Below are 20,365 nucleotides of genomic sequence, written 5' to 3'. Positions count from 1 at the left end.
AATCTCCTCGCCTCTGATGTTAATTAGATTTTTCATTCTTCAATTTTCCTATCAGTCCTTTCCTGAGCAGATGTCTTCACCCCTGCTGGAGGTGCTCTGGGGTAGATGTTTGTAGATAAACACTGCTGTCTGCTGATGTTCTGCTGAGAGCTCTTGATCTTCGGGTTACTCTCAGTCTGTTGATATGCTGAGTTCATCAGACCTCACCTGGTAGAACAATACCCTGGAAAGAAACCTAAAATTCCTTTTCCTGGGGTAAAGACAAACAGAACCCTTTGACTAAAGTTATACAAAATTTTTTAACTGGTATATTTTCCAACAGCTGGACATGTCACTAATGACTGGATGTTGCACTCAGTGCTCTGGTTTAGCTGACATGGTGTTGTTTGGTCAAAGGTTAGGCTCGATGACATTGTAAGTCTTTTCCAGCCTGAATGATTCTGTGATTCTGTATAAATCCAAGGCAGTTCTGGAATCCAGATGTGTGCAGGCACAGGCTCCCCAGCCTGACCAACCTGGCTGTGGTCAGGGCTGTCTGTGCCACATCCAAATTCCATCAGGAAATCCTGATGGAGCTCCTGCTCCATCCTCAGGTGGGAACTAAGTGCCAACAGCAACAAGCACTGAACAGGATCTGCAGACAGACAGCTCGACTGAAAGCATCCAACATCTGGAATCCCTTCCCTAAAACCTCTGTGTGAATTTCAGACCCCAAAGGCAGACCACAAATGGATAATTCAGTCTGGGGAGCTGCTGAGGGGGATGGGGGACACTTTGTGCAGCTAACGAAGGAATCTGATGAATGTTCCCGTGCTGTGTGAACTTTGTGGCAGGAATCTGAACCATTTCAAACGGAATATTTACTTTCTTCCTACAAGCTCCAGCGCCGACAGTTGCCATGGGAACTCAGCCCACTCACCAGCCAATCACGTGAACAGATTTGTTTTGTTAGGAGTAGTAATATTCACATTATTTTTGGTGCGAGGGACTGATCATTGCCACCGCTTATGTTCCAATAACCCTTTACTGTAATATCTTTTATAGGATTGTGCCCAGTGCTGTCCCAATAAAGAACTGCTGGCAAATTTGCCAGAGTGGCTCAGAGGAACCTTCCCTTCGTTAGGAGATGATCTATTTGCCTGTTGCTGTTGGGTCCTGAGAGGGAGGGGAGTGAGCCATGAATCTCAGATTGTCATCAGAGCAAATCAGAGCCACAGGGAAGGGAAAAACGAGAGTGGTGGGGAGGTGAGAGTGGGAGTGAGCATTGGAACAGCCACAGAGCTGATGGGGACAGTCAGGGGACTGAGGAGAAGAAGATTAATACTGGAGGGAAGGAGCCTGCCCTGAAGTGCAGTTTGTCAGGCCTTTTGTAGATCTGGCCATGCAATTTGCAGATCTGCTGGTTGGCTGTAATAAATGGAGCATGGAATACTTCATATCTGCAGGAGCAGATCCCTTGGCAAGTGACAGCCACAGAGACCCCTGGGTGGCACAGGAAGGCTGGAATAAAAAGGCAAGTTGAGGCAAAGGGTGATAAATATTGTCTGAGCAGCAGATGAAGGTTTGTGCCGTGTTGGATTGGTGCTTCCTGCAGAGACAGAGAACAGGGGGTGATGGACAAGAGCAGAGAGTGACAGGACACGAGGGAATGGTTTCAACTGACAGAGGACAGGGTTGGATTAGATATTAGGGAGAAATTCCTGGCTGTGAGGGTGGGGAGACCCTGGCACAGGGTGCCCAGAGAAGCTGAGGTTGCCCCTGGATCCCTGGAAGTGTCCAAGGCCAGGCTGGACAGGGCTTGGAGCAACCTGGGATAGTGGAAGGTGTCCCTGCCCATGGCAGGGAGTTGGAACTAAATGATATTTAAAGTACCTTCCAGCTCAAATTATTCCTTGATTCTATGATTCCATGATCTTAGCACTCTCTAACTACACTGATTTGTTGTCAGGGAGGTCACTTCTGTGCATAAAAACAGGGGTAGAGTCAACACTTACAGGAATATTAGAGAAAGAGCAGCATTCAGGATGAATTCAGCTCACACAGAAGTGCAAATTATTCCACTTTCGCAAGTTGTGCCACTTCCAAAACGTTCAGAGGTCTTGAGCAACACAGCAGGGAAGAAGGTTCGGGGATGAGAATTCTGAAATTTAGGGGTCTTCTGCATTTTGCAGCCATCAGGATCTGATGTGACAGACTTGTCATCCATCCTGTGCCTCCCAGGTGGCTTTGGAACACTTCCTATTCTCATGAGGGAAAATCCTCTCCAGCTGTGAGGATCATCTCTGTGTGTGGATGTGAGTGAATGGTATATCAGCATGTATGGGATGAGATGGAGGGAGAGCAGCGGAGAATTGGCACAGAATTCCCCATCCCTCCTGCCACTTAAAAAGTGGGAGACTTATCATTTTACTCCAAAGACCCAAAACTTTGGTAACAACACAGCTGAGAAAAGCTGTCCTTAGTCCTTGCCAGTCATTCCTGAGCTCAGGCACAACAGCAGCGTTGTTGGGACATGGGATGTGTTTTCAGGCTTCATCAAACCAGTGATGAGCCTCTTACCCTGCAACAAGTGTTCCTGTTGTTTGCAAACCGTTCCTGGTGTCGTCAGCAGCATCGCCATGAAAATAGCTCCACTCACGAAATGTGCCTTCCTGCTTTGCCAAAGTTTTCCCAAGGAGAAATCCAGGATTTCTTGAGAAGTTTGTCAGGGGATTAAACCCTGAAAAGGCCACAGGTAGATCCCAAATGTGCTCTGCTTTTGTAGGGAGATAGTCTGTGGTAGTGAAGCGTTGATTCAAAAATTCTGGTGCCATCAGTTTTATGGGCTACACGGGCTGGTGATTTACCTCCTTTGGATATTTCCCCGCATTTGTCAGCCATCACAGCATCCTGTTTGCTGTTCCCATGCTTGGTAGAGTTCCCAGTGTTGTCAGCTTTCCCAGCTGGGATGGAAGCAGTGCTGTGCACATTCTGCCATCCAGAACGACGTGAAGAGCCTCCAGAAGAGCTTCCATTCCAGAAAGACCAGCTGAACCTCTGCACTCTCTGGGGGAACCAGCTGTGAATCCAGAGTTACCAGCTGCACTCGGGCCTGGGAAGGAGTTCTTGCCAGTGGATGTTTACCAGGAGAGCAGAAGGGATCAAAGACTTGACCATCAGCAGCTCAAATCCTGTTCTGGATCATGAATCCTGCAATGAGATCATCTGGTTATTCCGTGTATTAAACTCCTATTAGAGCTTCTCAGGGTTTTGCCATAGTTACTGATCAATAGCAGCACTAACAAACATCTCCTCTGTCTGACTACAGAATAGACTGGCTTTGTTTTCCTTTTTTTTAACCCACAAATCAGATTATTATTTTTTTTCCTGCAACAAGAGAGCTTTTATCCGTAATTATACCCCCCATTCAATTTGTGTCAAGTGATATTCCCGGGTATAAATCTCCCTGTAACTGTTCCTGCAAAATAAAAAAAGGAAACCTCAGCAGGATCAATGCGGTGGGGAGCTGTAAAATTCAAAATGCTTTGGTTTCCTGGAGGAGCCACTTGCCAAGTTTGATGCTGTTGTATTGCTGCTCTCTTCCCAACAGTGTTCTTTGGTGCAGATTTTACCTTTAGTAGGAATTCACAAATAGGGAAATGCAGGGAACTGGGTTAGCAGAGACCTTTTGCAGTGCACTGGTGAGCAGAGATGTTTTTAACCAGGTTCCCAAAGCCACAGGCTGTGTGATCAGCCTGAGTGGAAGGATGGAGCTCATCCCAGCAGCAGAATGAGTCTACAGGTGGACATCACCATCTGAAATTCTCATCCAACCTTCTCCTCCCAAAGGGGAAAATCTGCTTCAAGGGAATCAATAGTCTGAGTTATTCCAGCCAAGATCATGCCTGAAGCACCTCTTTCTTTTTTCCATAAAGCAATCTAGATGGCTCAGGAGGAAAGGTCTACTCTGCAGGCACAGAACAGCAGGTGGAGTAGCTATTCCAAGAGCTCAGGGGATCATTAAGGATCTCACTTACTAATAACTATCTCACTAACAACTGTCTCACTTGATCACAGTTTCATCCAATTTGACCTTGATCATCTCTGCTGCAAGTCTCAACATTTCATCAGATGCTGGCTGCAGTCACACTGGATAAACTTGGACGTGGTGTGGTCATGTTCTTGGGTAGAAGTTATTTGAAAATGCTTACAGGAAGAAAATTTTAACTGAAAAAAAAAAAAGGGAAAAAAAAAAGAGCATTGTTTAAGAATGACTGCTGCCTGCATGGCTCTTCCAAGTGTTCCTGTAGCCAAGTGATGTGGATAATTATTGGCACATGTCAGCCTATGGAATGATGAACAGCTGGAAGTGTTACCCATGGACATGGCCCTGAAGAAACCATAACTCTTCAACGGGCTGAAAGACAAATAATTACCATTCAGTAAGTCTGACTGGAACCTTCCTTAGGGCAAGGGTGGAGGAGGTTATAGAAACTCACTCAATTAATCAGTTGGCCCACGTTATAATTAAACCCAAAGCAGGAAAACAATTATCTGGGTAAGTGCTGGTTAGAGGACATTTATTTCAATGACTTTGCTCCCTGCCTTTTTTAGTTGTGATGCACTCGATGAGATGAGGTAGAAATGAGGCTTTTCTGTGTAATTCCAAGCTAAAGAGAGTTGGATTCTCTCCCCTTCGTGGTGAGAATTCCTGAGATGTGTGTGCAACGCTCTGTTCTCACATCCACACCCTTTTCTTTCCCCATGCCCCACATGCACCGCTAAAACAAAGCGCTCTGAGTGTGGAACAGTGGAGCATTAAAAAGCCATTAATCATGGCTTTGTACTCCTTGCTGCTGGATGTTAATTTTAATTTACAGTCACTTAGTTCCCCTTCAGCGGAGTGGCTGGCTCTGCTCCTCAGGGCCAGGACAATGAGGGAAGGGGACAAAGTCACCTCAGGCAGGGACTGGGGGGATGCAGAGGGTCTCCGTGGGGACACCACTCTCCTGGTCCCTCCTTTCCCTGTATTTACATCGGGAATTTGATTGTCCAGATGGAGGAGCGTTCAAACTATTGAAGCAGAGAATGATGTTTCCCAGCTGCTCTTAAAAAAGGAAAGAAAAAAAAAGGAAGGAAGAAGAAAATTGCTGATTAATCATGTCTGGCTCAGGGGATAACGATTATCATGTTAATTGGGGAAGAGTCAATGGTGAGGAGAGCAGGACAAGATCACCTGGTCTCCTGCCAGCCAGTTTCCACCTTCTGTGGAGATATCTCCTGCCAGTTTTGGGGACACAGGCATGTGCCACCTCTGTAAGGAGGGTCAGGACCCCATTAGAACTGCAGGTAAGGGAATGGGGAGCTTTGGTGGGTTGTGCTTTCTGTTGGGGTCCACATGGTCCTTATTGGGCTACTGGGAAAGCTGGAAGGGACAATGTTCCTGGTGGGAATATCTCCCTGCAGTGCTTGGAAGGAGCTGAGAGGGTGGATCAGCCTGAGGCGATAAATGAGGTGAGGAGTTAACAGATATTTCAGCCTGGTTGTTCCCAATATTTGGCATCACGGATATTAAGTCATGGAGAAAGGGTTTGTAATCATAGAATCATGGAATGGTTTGGGTTGGAAGGGGTTTTAAAGATCATCTCATTCCAACCCCCAGCCATGGGCAGGGACACCTTCCACCGTCCCAGGCTGCTCCAAGCCCTGTCCAGCCTGGCCTTGGACACTTCCAGGGATCCAGGGGCAGTCACAGCTTCTCTGGACATGAATGGAGCTGTGACGTTGGGCTGCAACAGGAAGAAGAAAACACCACCAGGTTGTATTTCTTTAATACCAAAGCCCAGTTTTGGTTATTCTTAGGGCATCTACAAGTTCCATTGGCTGTCCCTACTGTCTCTCATTCCCTTGGGGATGCTCTTTCCAGAGGATTCACTGCTCCTTGGAGGGTCCTGTGATGGGGTTCAGGGTTACCCCAGTTTTCCCTAAACAAGCAGCCTGGTTTTCCTCACACAGCAGGATGAACTCCATGGTTACAAGCCTGCAGGAAAACATGGAATCCTATCAGAGCTCCTCTTCACACTGCTGGTCTGGGATCCTTAAATACACAGGATCCCATATTTTTTTAGATATATAAACCTACCCAGCACAAAGGAGTGAGGAGGGGAGCAGCAGTGAGAGGCGTTGAGTGTCCTGAGCCTCTTCAGCTTCAGCTGGATTGTTTGGCCTCATTTCACAAGTGACAGTGACAGGCAGACCGAGGAGGACAAGATCTGTTTGTTAAGGTAATATGAACAAAATTCTGAGGGCACATTCCTTCCAGAGGAAAACAACTTCCCTGTCATCCATCTCTGGCTTCTGCTGGACTCCATGTGGGAGTAGCCAGTGAAGTGGTCAAAATATTGAGTCCTGGTAAGGTTGAGTCCTGTGCTGGTTGGCAGTAAGGAATGCCATGCCCCTGCAATGTGTTATTTTCCATGCTTGATGCCAGGAAATGAGTTTTAGGACCTGGTAAGTGACAAAAGCTTGTCAGAGTGAGCGTTGTCCCTGTTGGGACAGCACTGGGATCAATTAGTGCAGCAGATTCCTGCCTGCAGAGAGCCACTGGATTTATGCCCAGGAGCCCAGGAAGAAAGAGCTGAAGCAAGTCCCCATCTCCTGTAGCTCCTCCTGTGAGCAGCCCTTCAGATGCAGCAGATGGGTCCAGCATGGCACAAACACAATCAGAAACAGCTCTGGCTCAGCTCCCCGAGTGATTTCAGACTCTCTCTTCCCTGGCCATGTGGCCAAGCTGGAAGAACTGCTGGAAAAAGTCAACTCCGAGCTTGCAGAGCCAGGATCTCATTAGGCATGGCAGGGAGGAGCATGGGAAACAAACACCTGGCACCACGATTTCCCTTTAGCAGGAAGGATTGTGGTCTAAGAGGCAAAGATTGCTGGTCTAAGAGGAAAACAAAGCTTTTAAAACACATCCTCCCACCTGCCATGGCCTGGTGCTGACTGAAGTCATCATTACAGTCATCAGCTGTGGGGATTGTTGTCTTTCTGCTGGTAGAAATATGAGGCAGACACAGCAGTAAAGGGGGAAAAAGGTATTTATCTCAGTGTTTAATAGGATCCTAAGCTATTCACAGCTCTTCAAAGGTGGAGCATGCCAAGATGCCTGCCTTGTACAACATATACACAATTTTATGGACATTGCAAATTAGTATATCTACCTAAAATTCCCCAATAAGAAAGGTAATAAATGAATTCTCCCCCTATTCTAATTACACCCCTCCCCAAATGAGACTACAGCCCAGTTTACAAAACATGTTCCAGAGAAAAAGCTCCATCCAAAGTTGGAGCCTCTAATTCTGAGAAAGTATAGAGCTCTTGCCTCCTGCTGTGAATGTTTGGTCTTCTTGCCTTGCAAAACCCCCAAACTAAGCTAAATATCAGACTACAAAAATTACAAATATGTGGGGCTAAGGGACAAAGAGTGTATAAAGGGTACAAAAAGTGTTTAAAAGGGTATATAAAAGGCAAAAATCATCAGGCATCAGGATGAGTCTATTTGTGCTCCTGGCTTGGGCTCTGCATTGGTTTCAGGGTCTCTGAGACAGGCAGGGATGCTGCAGTGTGCATGAGAAATAAGAAGGGTCTCCTATTAGCACCGACCTTTGAGCATGTGAAAGTGAAAAGAGCAGAGAAGAAATGAAAAAAAAAAAATTAAAAAATCAAGTCCAAGCCGGTGGAATGTCTCTGGTTTATTCATGGCTGCCTGCTTTGTTATTTACTATTTATTTATTTACTTGAAGGCGAGGTGACCTTCAAAGCTGCTGCTTGTCACTGGCAGCCTCTTGGCTGCAGGTTGCATGTTAATTTTGGCTGGGGTGCTGGCACTGAGCATCCCAGGCATCCTGGGGGGGAATCTGTGCCGCTGAATTTTCGTGTTTAAAAGCAGGGGTCTGCTTTGGGGAGCCAGGCTGGGTTTGGAAGCCTAAATCATAAAAAGCTGTTGGGAAAATGTGAGCCTGATGATGTAAATTGCCCTCATTTTTCATTCCATCCACCTCATCCCGCTTGTAGGAGGGCTGAGTGGCTCTGACTCTGTGCCATGGAGGGACTGTTTGCAGGTCCTACAGCAGATGTGGGAATATTCTCTCCCTCCAAACTCTAGAGAACAATCATCCACCTCCCACAGATTCCATGCAACAGTTTATTTCCCTTTTCAACAGCCTGTAAACCCAAGCATCTTTCCCTCCAGCCTTTTCCACCCACCAGGGATGGCCAGAGAGACCTTCAAGGTGATTTCACAGCCTCCAGACCATCAGGGTCGCCACAACCACAGCCACAAATGCATCCAAATCGTCTCTGTGGAGAATGATCAAGAGATGATGACAGGAGGGACTTGCAGGGCAGGAGCCAAAGGAAAAGATCAGATGTCTGTGGTATTTGCAGCACTGCCAAGATGCCAGCAATGATTTGTTGGCAGCCAAACCCTTCAAGCCAGGCATCTTGTGGCAGGGGCTGTGCTGTGCTCTGGACACTTCCCACTCGGGACACTTCCCTTTATTACTCCAAATAAATTCAGGGCTCTGCTTAGTGTCCCAGTTAATGCAGCAGGACCTGACTCTGGGCTGCTCTGAACAAATAAAAACATTTCCCTGTGCTCTCAGAGAAGAGACAGAGGGGTTTTCTGGGAGGGGAAACTTGTCACCCTGCGGCTCGCTTGTGCAAACAGAAAATTTTGCTCCTTTGAAAAGCAGGGGAAATGAAGGCAGGAAATAAAAACAGGCAGAAAATAAAGGCAGGAAACTCGTTTATTGAAGGAGAGGGGTGGGAATGGTCTGAAGTCTTCCTTTTCTAACCTTAAAAATTAATTGTGGTGAAAATGGTCCCAAGGAGTGGATATACCGAATTCAAGATAAAGGTGCCACTTGAGTGAACACAGCGCCTTAACTTGGCAAATCTTACCCATAATTTTGGATGTACATCCCTTCAGGAGGAGCTGTTTCTTTCCCTCAGCAGCAAGAGGCTGCTTCAGAGATAACAGAGCCATAGAATGGTTGGGGTTTGAAAGGACCTTAAACCCCATTCAGTGCCACCCTCTGCCATGGGCAGGGACATCTCCCACTGTCCCAGGGTGTTCCAAGCTCTGTCCAGCCTGGTCTTGGACACTTCCAGGGATGCAGGGGCAGCCACAGCTTCTCTGGGCAACTTGTGTCACGGCCTCAGCACTCCCTGAGCAAAGAATTTCTTCTTAATATCTAATCTAAGCCTCCTCCGCTAGCTTAAAACCATTACCCCTTGTCCTCGCAGTACCTGTGAGGGTAAAAATTCACACACCTTTTCTATCAGCCCCCTTTGGGCCCTGGAAGGAGCTCTAAGTTCTCTATAGGAGTTTTTCTACTCCAGGTGAACTCCCCCAGCTCTCCCAGCCTGAGAGCAGAGAGGCTCCTGCTCTGGGAGCTCCTTGGTGGTCACCTCTGGAACCACTCCTGCAGCTTCAGTGGGGAGAACCCCAGAGCTGGACACACACATTTGTATATTTTTTTCTGAGGAAGAGCACAAACTTAGTGCTTTTAATGCCTCAAGCAACTTCTTTCCTGTTGTACACTTTTCTCTGTTTTTTAACCAGCATAGGAGCAGCCCCACCTAAGTAGAGCCACAAAAAATTACTGATATCCCATAAATGTTCCTCTCCACGGAAATCTTTAGTAAAAGGCGAAAGATTTATGCGTGATGAAGAGAAACCTGAGAATGCCAAACTCCTGTCCCACACACATACCCATTCTCAAGGCTGTTCACTGCAGGACATGGCGACCTCTTTCGCATTTCAGTGTGACCCTGTGGTGGCCCAGCCCGGTCCCTCAGCAGGGACACAGCCCAGCCCCATGTCCTCACCCAAGTGTTCCCACGGGAGAGGTGGGAATTTTGACCAGGATTGTGCCACCGGCCCGTGGTGCATCCTGGGTATGCAAATTAACCTGAATACTAATGAGACATCGGAAACGAGCTCTCCAGGAACATCAGGAAAACGCCTTTCATCAGCTGGACAGCGACACAGGCACGGCAGGCTCAGCCCGTTCCTGACCAACACAGAATCCCAGGATGGCTTGGGCTGGAAGGGATCTTAAACCCCATCCACTGCCACCCCTGACTGGGCAGGGACACCTTCCACTGCCCCAGGCTGCTCCAAGCCTCATCCATCCTGGCCTTGGACACTTCCAGGGATCTCAATGTCTTGAGACCCTGCTGCTGATGCAGAAAATCAGATTATTTTGGGTGTCTGTGCTGCCTACAGGGCAATTTTTGTGACTGGGCTCCTGACAGAAGCACATCAGCTCCGTGCCTTGAGTTAGATGATCCCAAGGCATGGACTCTCTGCAAAGGTTTGCTTTGATAAACAAAAAGTATCTTGGAGCTTGGGCAGGAAGAAGAGAGCCTGTGCTGGAAGGCAGGAACTCCAAGGCAGCCAGAACAATTCAATGATTTGAAAAGAAAGTCTTAGAGCAATGCCCTAAATTCCTCAGAAGGGCTGACTCAGCCTGGATGCAGAAGCAGAGAGATGTTGAATGAGATGAGGAAAGTCACTTCTCATCTGGGCATGGAAGAAGTGGGGGAACCCAGCTCTGATGTCTGTGCCTGCAAGGGAGCATCCAGTGCTTGGAGAGACATGAGAAGAGAGCAGCAAAAATGACTCAGAAGTCTGGAGGACAAACTGTGGGGAGATGTGTCAAATTAACCCTGTTCAGCTCCTGGGAATGGCACTGGAGAGGCATCTCCTTGTGGAGATGTTTGGCTGGCTCCATAGGAGAGCCTCAGAGAGGAAATTAAATCAATGATAACTCAAGTCAGGATGGAAGAAATGGACTAAGATGAATCAGGGAGAAGATTTACCATGTTGGAACATCCCAGGAATCTGGTGGATTTTCAGTCTCTTCAGAACAATGTGTGGAAATCAGGCTTTAGCTCAACACAAAGCACTGAACCCCTAACCAGAGCAGGTGGGAAAAACAAGTGGGTTATGATATAAAGATGTGTAATGTTTATTATGCTATACAATATTTTATTTATTACATTTTTAAAAAATTACATTTCTTATATAATGAATGTAAAGTCCATAGTTAATTATAAGCATAAAAATCTGTGAAATCAAGCCAAAGTCCAAGCTAACAGAAAGATGGTGTAGCTCAGTCAACCTTCCAGGTCTGGAGAAAGATGCAAACCCTCTGAGCACATTTAAGGCTCCATCACTCTGCAGAGTTTAATTTTGCAGCCCTGCTCTGATCCAACAGGGGATAAATGTCTCCATTTACACAAAGGGAATAGGATGGAGCAGCAGCAGATGCAGAAGTGCAGGACAGTCCTGAGATCACAATGTGCTGCTACTGCTGTTGGGAAGAAGCACAACAGTTGTTTTTTTGTTTTCCCAGGAATATTTACACTGATTCCATGAGTTACTGATGCCCAAAACTGGATGAAGATTTGGGCAGGGGTCTGCTTTTCTCTGCTATATCCATTCCTAGGGATGGTCCTGGCAGTCCAATGAGCTTTATTTTCACCCCCTGCCTTTCCCAGATTTCAACTCAGGGCTTTTAAATTCCAACCTGGGCTTCTCTATATATTTCTGTCCCACATCACCATCTCCTCTCCCTTTCTCACAGATGCACATTCTCCTCCCACTCCCACCGGCCTGCAAAGATCTTGTCCTGCCAGGCTTATCTAGGTCCTCATGATCTGCTGTCAGAAATTATAAAGACGTTCCCAATTCCCAGGCTGAGCAGCCAGGATCACATTTGCAATCAGTTTTAATCACAAGTGTAACTGAGTGGATTGCAAGTGATAAGCCCTGTCTGCAGGCAGCTGTGATGTAATGAAGATGACAGTTCAGAATTGGGTCTGAGGGTTATTTTTGGGGGAGGCAGAGAACCACAAAATTAGACTCGGTGCAGGGGAAAAAGAGAAAGATATAAAGAGAGTGAATGCTTCAAGCTCACATGACTAAGAGTTCCCTCCCTGCCAGGCAAGACAATAATCAAAATTAATTTGTGGAGGAAGGCAGCCACTTAAAGAGAAATCAAACAGGTGACCACAGCTGGCAGGAAATTTCTCAGGATGGGAAAGGAAGAGGGCTGGAAGGAAACAACTACCAGCTGTCCCTGCCTTCCTGAGCCTGGAGGAACAGAGAAACCTTTTCTCTAAAAAAATATTTGGATGCTGAATGCATGAGAAACAGCCCTTTGGAGAAAAGGCCAAGAAAAATCACCTGAGAGCAAACCTGGTGTCTTTAACTGCATGTTCTACCAAAACCAAGTCACAGGTTAGTCAAGCAGCACTTGTCAAGTGATGGATGTCACAGGCTGCTGCTGCTGCCTCTCTTTTCCATGGCCACAGCTCTGCAGAGCAGAGTCCCTGCTGCTACTTCTCCCCTGCTCTGATGGATCCACATTGTGGATCCAACCTGGACTGCTGTGCTCTCTATCTTAAGAGACAGAATTAATGGCTTTATACTGAAATAGGCAGGTTTAGATGGGATGTCAGGAAGAAATGTCCTCCTGTGAGGGTGGGGAGGCCCTGGTGGAGCTTGCCCAGAGAAGCTGTGGCTGCCCCTGGATCCCTGGAAGTGTCCAAGGCCAGGTTGGACAGGGTTTGGACCAACCTGGGATAGTGGAAGGTGTCCCTGCCATGGCAGGGGGGGTGGGATGAGATGATCTTTAAGGGAAGAACCTGGTTCATGATGTCACAGAATCTCACACAATAAATCTGTGTGAGATCCCATCATCACCTAAGGAAGATCACCTTGGCTTTGTCCTGTTGAATTGGAAATGGACACAAACCAAAGGTTTTTTTGCCTCTCTCCATCCTGCCCTTGCTGGGTCACTTCAGGCCGCTGGACCATCCATCCTCAGCTCTCCCCTTGTCACAATGGATCACTGCATGGCCCATTCCTGCATCCTGTGTCCTGCTGTGCTGCTGGTGTGCTCCCTCCTGCCCTGTCACATCAAATCACCGCCCTCAGCCGCCTCCAGCCATCCCTGATATTCAATGAGTCAGAAAGGAGCTGAGGCCAACCTGACCTTCATCAACAGGATGATGTCACCTGCTGGAAGGAAGACTTGATAAAGGTAAGAGCAGGAAACCTGATATCCTTCCTGATTTCTGTGTCCAGGATGGTAAACCACGATAAAAGGATCTGTTCCTAATGAAAATTCAGCTACCTGTGCTGACCTCAGCCTGCTGTGTGCCTGGAGACAGGGATGTGCCCAGGGAAGAGCAACCTGCTGCATATTCACTCCCCAAATAAATTCTTCTCTACAGCCGAACTGGGTGAAGGTCAGTCTGAGTGGAGGAGAGGAGAAGGGTGGCCAGCAGATTTCACTTTAATCATCTTTTGTTAAAAATGTACCTGGTGCATTTTTGCCCTAAAATCCCATGAGTTTGTGCTCTTGTTGTCACGGGAAAGTAAATCCGAGTGAACTGCTAATGTGGATTAGTTGAACTGCAGGAAAGCAGAGGCATTTTTATTCAATTGCAGCATCCTTAGCCTGACTCATCCCAATCCCTTTGGGCAGAGTTATTTTCCCCACAGATGATAACTCTGTGTGACTGCTCCACCTGTCCACTGTGTTCACCACAGCTTGTCACTTCCAAATTCCTGTGTCCAGCTCGTGCTGCTCTCCAGCCAGGGGCTGCCAGCAGCAAAGACAAGTTTAGGGGTTGAATCTCCACTGGGTGCATGACCTTGAAGTTCTTGACTCCTCCTGCACCTCCCTGTCTCATGTGTTTAAACACAGCCCTGACAACCGTCTGTTCTGCCTTCACACCCAGCCCACGTGTTCCCAGGATGATTTTGGCTCCAGCCTGGCTCTCAAGAGTGTGTGTGGCCCCTCATCACTTCCCCAGGGCTGAAGATTTCCAGCACTTTGGCTTGCAAATGGACAACGAGAATCCATCACAAAAACCAACCTCTGCCTCAGCTAAGCCTTCATGTGAGATGGAGAGAGAGGGAACAAGCCAGGGGACTTGTAGGGCTGTAATACAGATCTGTCCACAGTCATTCCATGACCTCAGAACTTGAGCTCTGGCATTTCTCCTCTTTCAGAAGGGCTCTGCCTTCTTCAAACTCTTTTCTTCCTCACCAGTGGAAATGTCCAGCTCTGTCCATAGCAGACAAGATTCCCACTGATTGTTTTTGCTGCTGGAGGACAGTGAAATATTGCTGAATCATCTGCCTGCCTACATTTCTTTAGATAAGCTCACTAATATCCCCAAACAGAGTGGGGTTTTTTCCCTAGATGAAAAGGGAGAGGGGAGGGGAGGGAGGGAGGGGAGGGAGGGGAGGGGAGGGGGAGGGAGGGGAGGGAGGGAGGGGAGGGAGGGGAGGAGGGGAGGGGAGGGGAGGGGGAGGGGAGGGGAGGGGGAGGGGAGGGAGGGGAGGGGGAGGGGAGGGGAGGGAGGGGAGGGGAGGGGGAGGGGAGGGGAGGGGAGGGGAGGGAGGGGAGGGGGAGGGAGGGGGAGGGAGGGGAGGAGGGAGGAGGGAGGGAGGGGAGGGAGGGAGGGAGGGAGGGGAGGGGAGGGAGGGGAGGGAGGGGAGGGAGGGAGGGAGGGAGGGAGGGGAGGGGAGGGAGGAGGGGAGGGAGGGGAGGGGAGGGGAGGAGAGGAGAGGGGAGAGAGAGGAGAGGAGAGGAGAGGAGAGGAGAGGAGAGGAGAGGAGAGGAGAGGAGAGGAGAGGAGAGGAGAGGAGAGGAGAGGAGAGGAGAGGAGAGGAGAGGAGAGGAGAGGAGAGGAGAGGAGAGGAGAGATAAAGGAGGTGCTGTGCCATGGATGAGGTCATACAGGAAGGGCAGCAGTGCAGATCTCATTCCCTTTGCACTGTGACTGCTTCTGGGGCCTTACATGGTCCTGTAGAATTAAATTCTGGCAGAGAAAATACTCTTTTGTAGAGTTAAATCCTTTTCCTCTCCTGATCTGCCCCTAATTCTGAGAGGCAATATCATCTTCATAGCACAACTACAGAGCAGTGAGGTTTGATTTGTCCTCAAACCTCTAAGAACTTGGAAAAAAAAATTCTAGGACTTCAAATCCTGTATAACATAATTCAAGAAATGTGAAGAATTAGTGTGCAAAAATTTCAGGAGCCTTGAAGCTGATGCAGAGAAGATTCTAGAGAGCTTCCCTCCTGAAAGGCCTCCACAAAGTGCCAAGTCCTTCACCATTTATTCATAGAATAATTGGTATTGTAAATTACTCCCAAGATCACTAAGTCCAACTATTAACCCACTATTACCAATTCCATCACTAAACCAGGTCCCTAAACACATTTTCTGAACATTTCCCAGAATGGTGATTCCCCCAGTGCCCTCTCCATCCTTTGGAGGAGATAGGAAATCAAGCACTGATAAAATCACCCTCACTCTGCATCTACCTAAGCCAGTGCAGGGGAAAGTATAAGACCAAGCACAGAGTAGTGCAGGTATTTTTATACATCCTCTAGAGAATATATTCATATTTGTTCCTGAAGTATCCTTGCATTTACTAGTAATTCCATGAGTATTTTCCCATTCAGTTGTTTAACATTTTTCCATCGAGTAAACTTCCAGCATTTGCAGTATCCCTTGGCAAGGGGGGAATTATCTCTTGATTAACTGCACCTCGTGTGAAGCAAGTCCTTTGTTCTGACCTGCTATCATCTCAAGCACCCTCCTTTGTCTTTTCAAAGACAAAAAAAAAAAAAAAATAATAGTTGCTCTCTTTCATCCTTTTCATGCCACTCATAATCTGATAGACTATTATCATACTCTGCTTCTGTCATCTCTTATTCAGCTGAAATATTCCTGGAGTACTTCATTGTTCTGTACCTTTGATCACTCTATTGCCCTTCCACACATCTTTCCCTGTTCTGCTGCATCCTTTCTGTGGGGGGAACACCAGAGCTGCTCAAAACATTCCAGAGGCAGACATGCACTGAATTTAGGTAGGGATGTAATAATGGCTCCTATTTTGATCTCCGTTCCTTCGCTATTAATTCTTAACATTCAATTTGCTTTTTGTCACCGCCGTTGAGCACGGAGGTGACATTTTCATGGAGCTGCTCATTATAAACACCAACTCGTTCCTGAGTAAGTAATGGTCCACTCAAAGCTCATCACTGCAGGTAAAGTTGGGGTTGCTTTCTTTTTTCCCCTTGTGTATCGCCCTGCACTTATTTCCTCTGAATTTCAGCTGCTCTTTAGTCACAGAATCACTCGGCAGTGTGACGTCCCTCTGCAAGCTGCCACATCATCCCTCATCGCTCCTGCATCAGCAGAGGATTTCTGTCACCTCATTACATCACTCAGCACCAGCACACCTGACTTATGTCCCCCCTGGAGCTCTTGCTCGCCTTCCCACTGATGCCTGGTGATTTTTGTCCTTTTTTTTTATAGCCTTTTTATAAATTTTTATTCCCATTTTATACATTTTTATACCCTTTCCCTCACCTTGTGCCCTTCACAAACACTCCTTGTACCTCAGCCCCACATGTTTATAACTCTTGTAGCCTGATATTTAGCTTAGTTTGGATGTTCTGCAGAGTGGGAAGACTAATTATTCACACAATCTCAGAACTAGAGGCTCCAACCTTGGATGAGCCTCCTCTCTGGAACTATTTTTGTAAACTGGGCTGTAGTCTCATTTGGGGAGGGTTGTAATTAGAATAGGGGGACAATTACTTCATTTATTAAGCTTCTCATTGGGGGATTTTAAGTAAATAGACTAATTTGTGAGGTCCATAAATTTCTATATGTGTTGTGCTTCTCGGTGTGTTTCCACCTTTGACAAGTTGAGCACCTAGGATCCTGTTAAACCAAGCTAACACCCTTTTTGCCTTCACTGCTGTGCCTGTTCATATTTTTAGGCATCACCACACTGGCCAGGCTCTGCTGAGAGCCGCAGGACAGCAAACCCCTGCAGACAGAACTCTCCTGTGCTGTTTTTCTCCAAGCCCTTGGGCACAGGCAGGTAGCCCTGGCATGAGTGATGGCTCTGCCTTTATCTGGGAGTGGGGAGAGCATGTGCTGCATTCAGAGCAAGCTGTGGAACAGAAACCTCTGAGTGCCTTGGCCTCTGGAGCTTCTCATCTGCTGCTTTTTGCGCGTGACTCCGCGCGCGGCCTCCCTCGGAATTTATTCCCTTGTCTTTTTGATCACAATACTAATCCCACTGCTAAAAAGGAGCCTTCCCCTTTAAATTCCCCAGCGCTGAGAAGTGAACTTTGAAATGTGAAGGTTAGCAAAGACTTTGGGAACAACTTTGAAAGCAGCTAAGCTGTGAGCGATCTCCTCGCGCTTTAATCAGATGCTTGGCTTTGCAGCTCCAGCCATCTTCACGGATTAACTCCCATGAACTTTCTGAACTGCTTCTATGGAAAAGCACATCAAACAGATGACTCTGCTGAGAAGGAATTAATCAATTAAGCAGAAGCAGGGAGGCCTAGTCTTTGCTGAGAAACTGGTCCGTGGACACCTTCCCCTTGCCCACCTCCTTCCTTCTTTCCACCTTGCCCCAAAACTGGTTTTATTTATATTCGGTGGAGATTGAATTGTAGATGTGGATTCACACACAGAGCTTCCCCTCCTGCTGTATTTTTGTGACATAAATATGTTTTTTCTAGTCTGCAGTGGTGAGATCTGTAGGGTCCAGCAGCCTCCAGCTGTGGCAATATTCCTGGTGTGCATTTCCCAGTGAGCCAGGCTGAACCATCTTGCACCACCCTAGATGATGAGAATTGTGATGGAGGGGCTCAAGTTTTTCCTCTGCATCTCCAAGAGGAGATATTTGTGATCTGGCATTTCCAGAGCTATTCCAGAGGCAGGCTGAGTTCTCCTGTAAATCAGTTCTCCTCTTCTGCCTGGTCTTGGGTGAGTTGTGCAGGCTTGGATTCAGCGTAAAGCTTTAGCCACATGACAGACTCCAAGCTGCTTTTCCAAGGGTTTTCCAAGGGCTTTCTAGTGTCCATGGAGAGAGAAAGAGGAGTTTCCAAGGAGAAAACTAGCCTTTCCTAAAATAGGTGTGAATCAGGTGGAATGGAGTGGTCACTGGAGGAGTGAAGGAAGGAACCCAAAGGTCTTGGGGCCATCATGATCCTTCAGGTCATCATAAATATCTGTACCTGTTCAGGGCACCCTGAAATTGGAAATCTCCTAAAATTGGATTCATGGTGTTTGCCTCCTCTTTGTGTGCCATCACAGGGAAACAAGGCATGCAGGCTCAGATTTCCCTTCTTCTCCTCCAGATCAGGCTTCTTTTGACATAAAAAGGGATCTTTCTTGACAGTGAGAGTTCTGAAATTGTGGTGGTGCTGCAGATGGCATTTAAGGGTGGTTCCTCCCATCTGCTCGCTCCTGAGAGTGGAAATTTCCTGGTGTTATAGATTTTTGCAAAGGGCAAAGAATCTGAATTTTTGTTTCTAAGAACATGAATTCTGAGCTGCCATATCAGCCTTTGCAGCCACGTGGACAACAAGCATGGAGATGGTCTGAAGAAACTTGGGTTTGTGGCCCCTGTGAAAGCAATTCTGCATTTCTCCTGCTGTTTGCAGTGACTCTCTCCCAGGAAATATCCATCCCCAGCTTCAGGAATCCTTGGAGCCCAAGTCACAGCTTTTATTAACAGGAGAGCTGGAGTTTCTCTTGCAGAAGTGAGATAATTTCTACATTTCCTCTCAGAGACAATCCTTGTAACCACGTCTAGGATAGGCTGTGGTAAAAGGTCATCCTCTCCCCTGTCACATTCATTCCATCACATCAGGTGAGTAGGAGGCAAATTAACACTTCTGTTTCTGGTCCTGAAGGGAGGCTGATCTACAGGAGAGGGTGAGTTTTAATTCTAATTCCCACCCTAAACCAATTTCTGGTCTATTTATCCTCATTTTCACTGATGTTAAGCACTGTCATTTTTATGAAGTGCCTCTTCATCCTCCCTGGTGCTTACCCCAGGTTTATTTAGGAAAGTGCTTTAATACATGAAAATATCTACTATTTTTCAGTTTATTTCCAGCTGGGAAGGTGTTTGAAGTGTGGCTGTGCAGGGCTCAGGTGGCAGGGAGACAGAAATGTGTCAAAGCACCAGTGAACATCAAAACAACTCCCTCACACTGAGATCTCTCCTTTCCAGCTTCTGTGGGATTCCTCTTATTTCTGGATACCACAAGAACACCAATGGTCTAATAATTCCTGCACAGCTCCTTTCCTGCTGTCACCCATCTGGCTCCAGGGATGATTCATGCTTTTGGTTACAGTTTGGGATAAAACTCCAGTTTTTCACAGAAACATCAAATCATACATTGGTTTGAGTTGGAAGGGACCTTCAAGATCATTCAGTTCCAACTCCCTGCCCTGGGCAGGGAATTTTCCACTATCCCAGGGTGCTCCAAGCCCTGTCCAACCTGGCCTTGGACACAACCTCTCAGTATTCAACCATCTTCACAAAAAAAAAAAAAAAAAATTATGACTTTAAACAGATTTTCCTTATATATATTTATATTTCCAGTATGCCCATGCCTCTCTTGTGCTGGGAAGCACCCAGATGTGGCCTCAGCAGAGGGGAAGGATCATCCCCCTCAACAAGCTGTCAATCCTCTTCCTTAAAAAAAAAAAAGTCCTTCTGCTTTCAAAAACCCAAAACCTGAAAGCAAATCTGTGCTGTCTGTTTGAGAGCTGCAGCACACAGCTGAGCACTTTCAGTGCCCAGCACACTCAGTCCTCAGCAAAGATATTTTTGTAACAGGGAATTCCAATAAAGTCAGAGGATCTGCAGCATTTCTAAAGTTTATCAAGATCACTTTTGCTGCAGTAAGCAGGGTTGAAATGGCTTGGGAAGAAATAAAAGGGAGAGGAAAAGGCGTTTTTATTTTTGGACTGAGAGTTAAGACCTTTCAGATTGTGCCATTTCCTGACTTTAATGAGCAAGGTATCTTGATCCAATCTTTTTTCACTGCATTTTTGTCCCCCAGTCGCAGGATTTTTTTATTTTAAAGGACAGAAACCTGCAAACGTTTTACCCAGCTCTGCTTGAGCCTTCCGGAAAATGATAAGCCAGTTTTGGAGAGGATTACAATGAGCAAATGGCAAAAAGACTGGGCCTGTGGTTTGTATTTGCATGTTCATTTAGATAAAAAAAGAGAAAGTGGCTGATCACAGAGAGGCAGCTCTGCAGGTTCAGTGCCCCTTCATTTCCTGACCCTCAAAATCTTGTTAACAGAACACACTCTGTCTGTGGGAAAAAAACCCTCTAATTTTAGCTTAATTACAGTATTAACAGTGGGATCAAAATATAATACTTATTATTAGCCCAGTTATACTAACACTCAGCCCACAGCAGCACGGAAAAGCAGCATTATTAATGAAAGCAAAACCATTAT

General features: G+C 46.9%; 1 non-coding gene across 1 annotated transcript; it reads right to left on the bottom strand.

Moving 5' to 3' along the window:
• Nucleotides 1-9,611: 9,611 nt before the first annotated feature.
• On the bottom strand, nucleotides 9,612-9,725 carry LOC146443064 (U5 spliceosomal RNA). Its single transcript, XR_014849396.1, has one exon. It is a non-coding gene; the product is annotated as a U5 spliceosomal RNA (small nuclear RNA).
• Nucleotides 9,726-20,365: the final 10,640 nt, after the last annotated feature.

The sequence above is a fragment of the Lichenostomus cassidix genome, chromosome 1Aa (assembly GCF_008360975.1).
Source record: "Lichenostomus cassidix isolate B80296 chromosome 1Aa, HeHo_3.0, whole genome shotgun sequence".
Classification (NCBI taxonomy): domain Eukaryota; kingdom Metazoa; phylum Chordata; class Aves; order Passeriformes; family Meliphagidae; genus Lichenostomus; species Lichenostomus cassidix.
The sequence above is the reverse complement of the archived record's forward strand: the minus strand, read 5'-3'. Positions and strand labels throughout refer to the sequence as shown.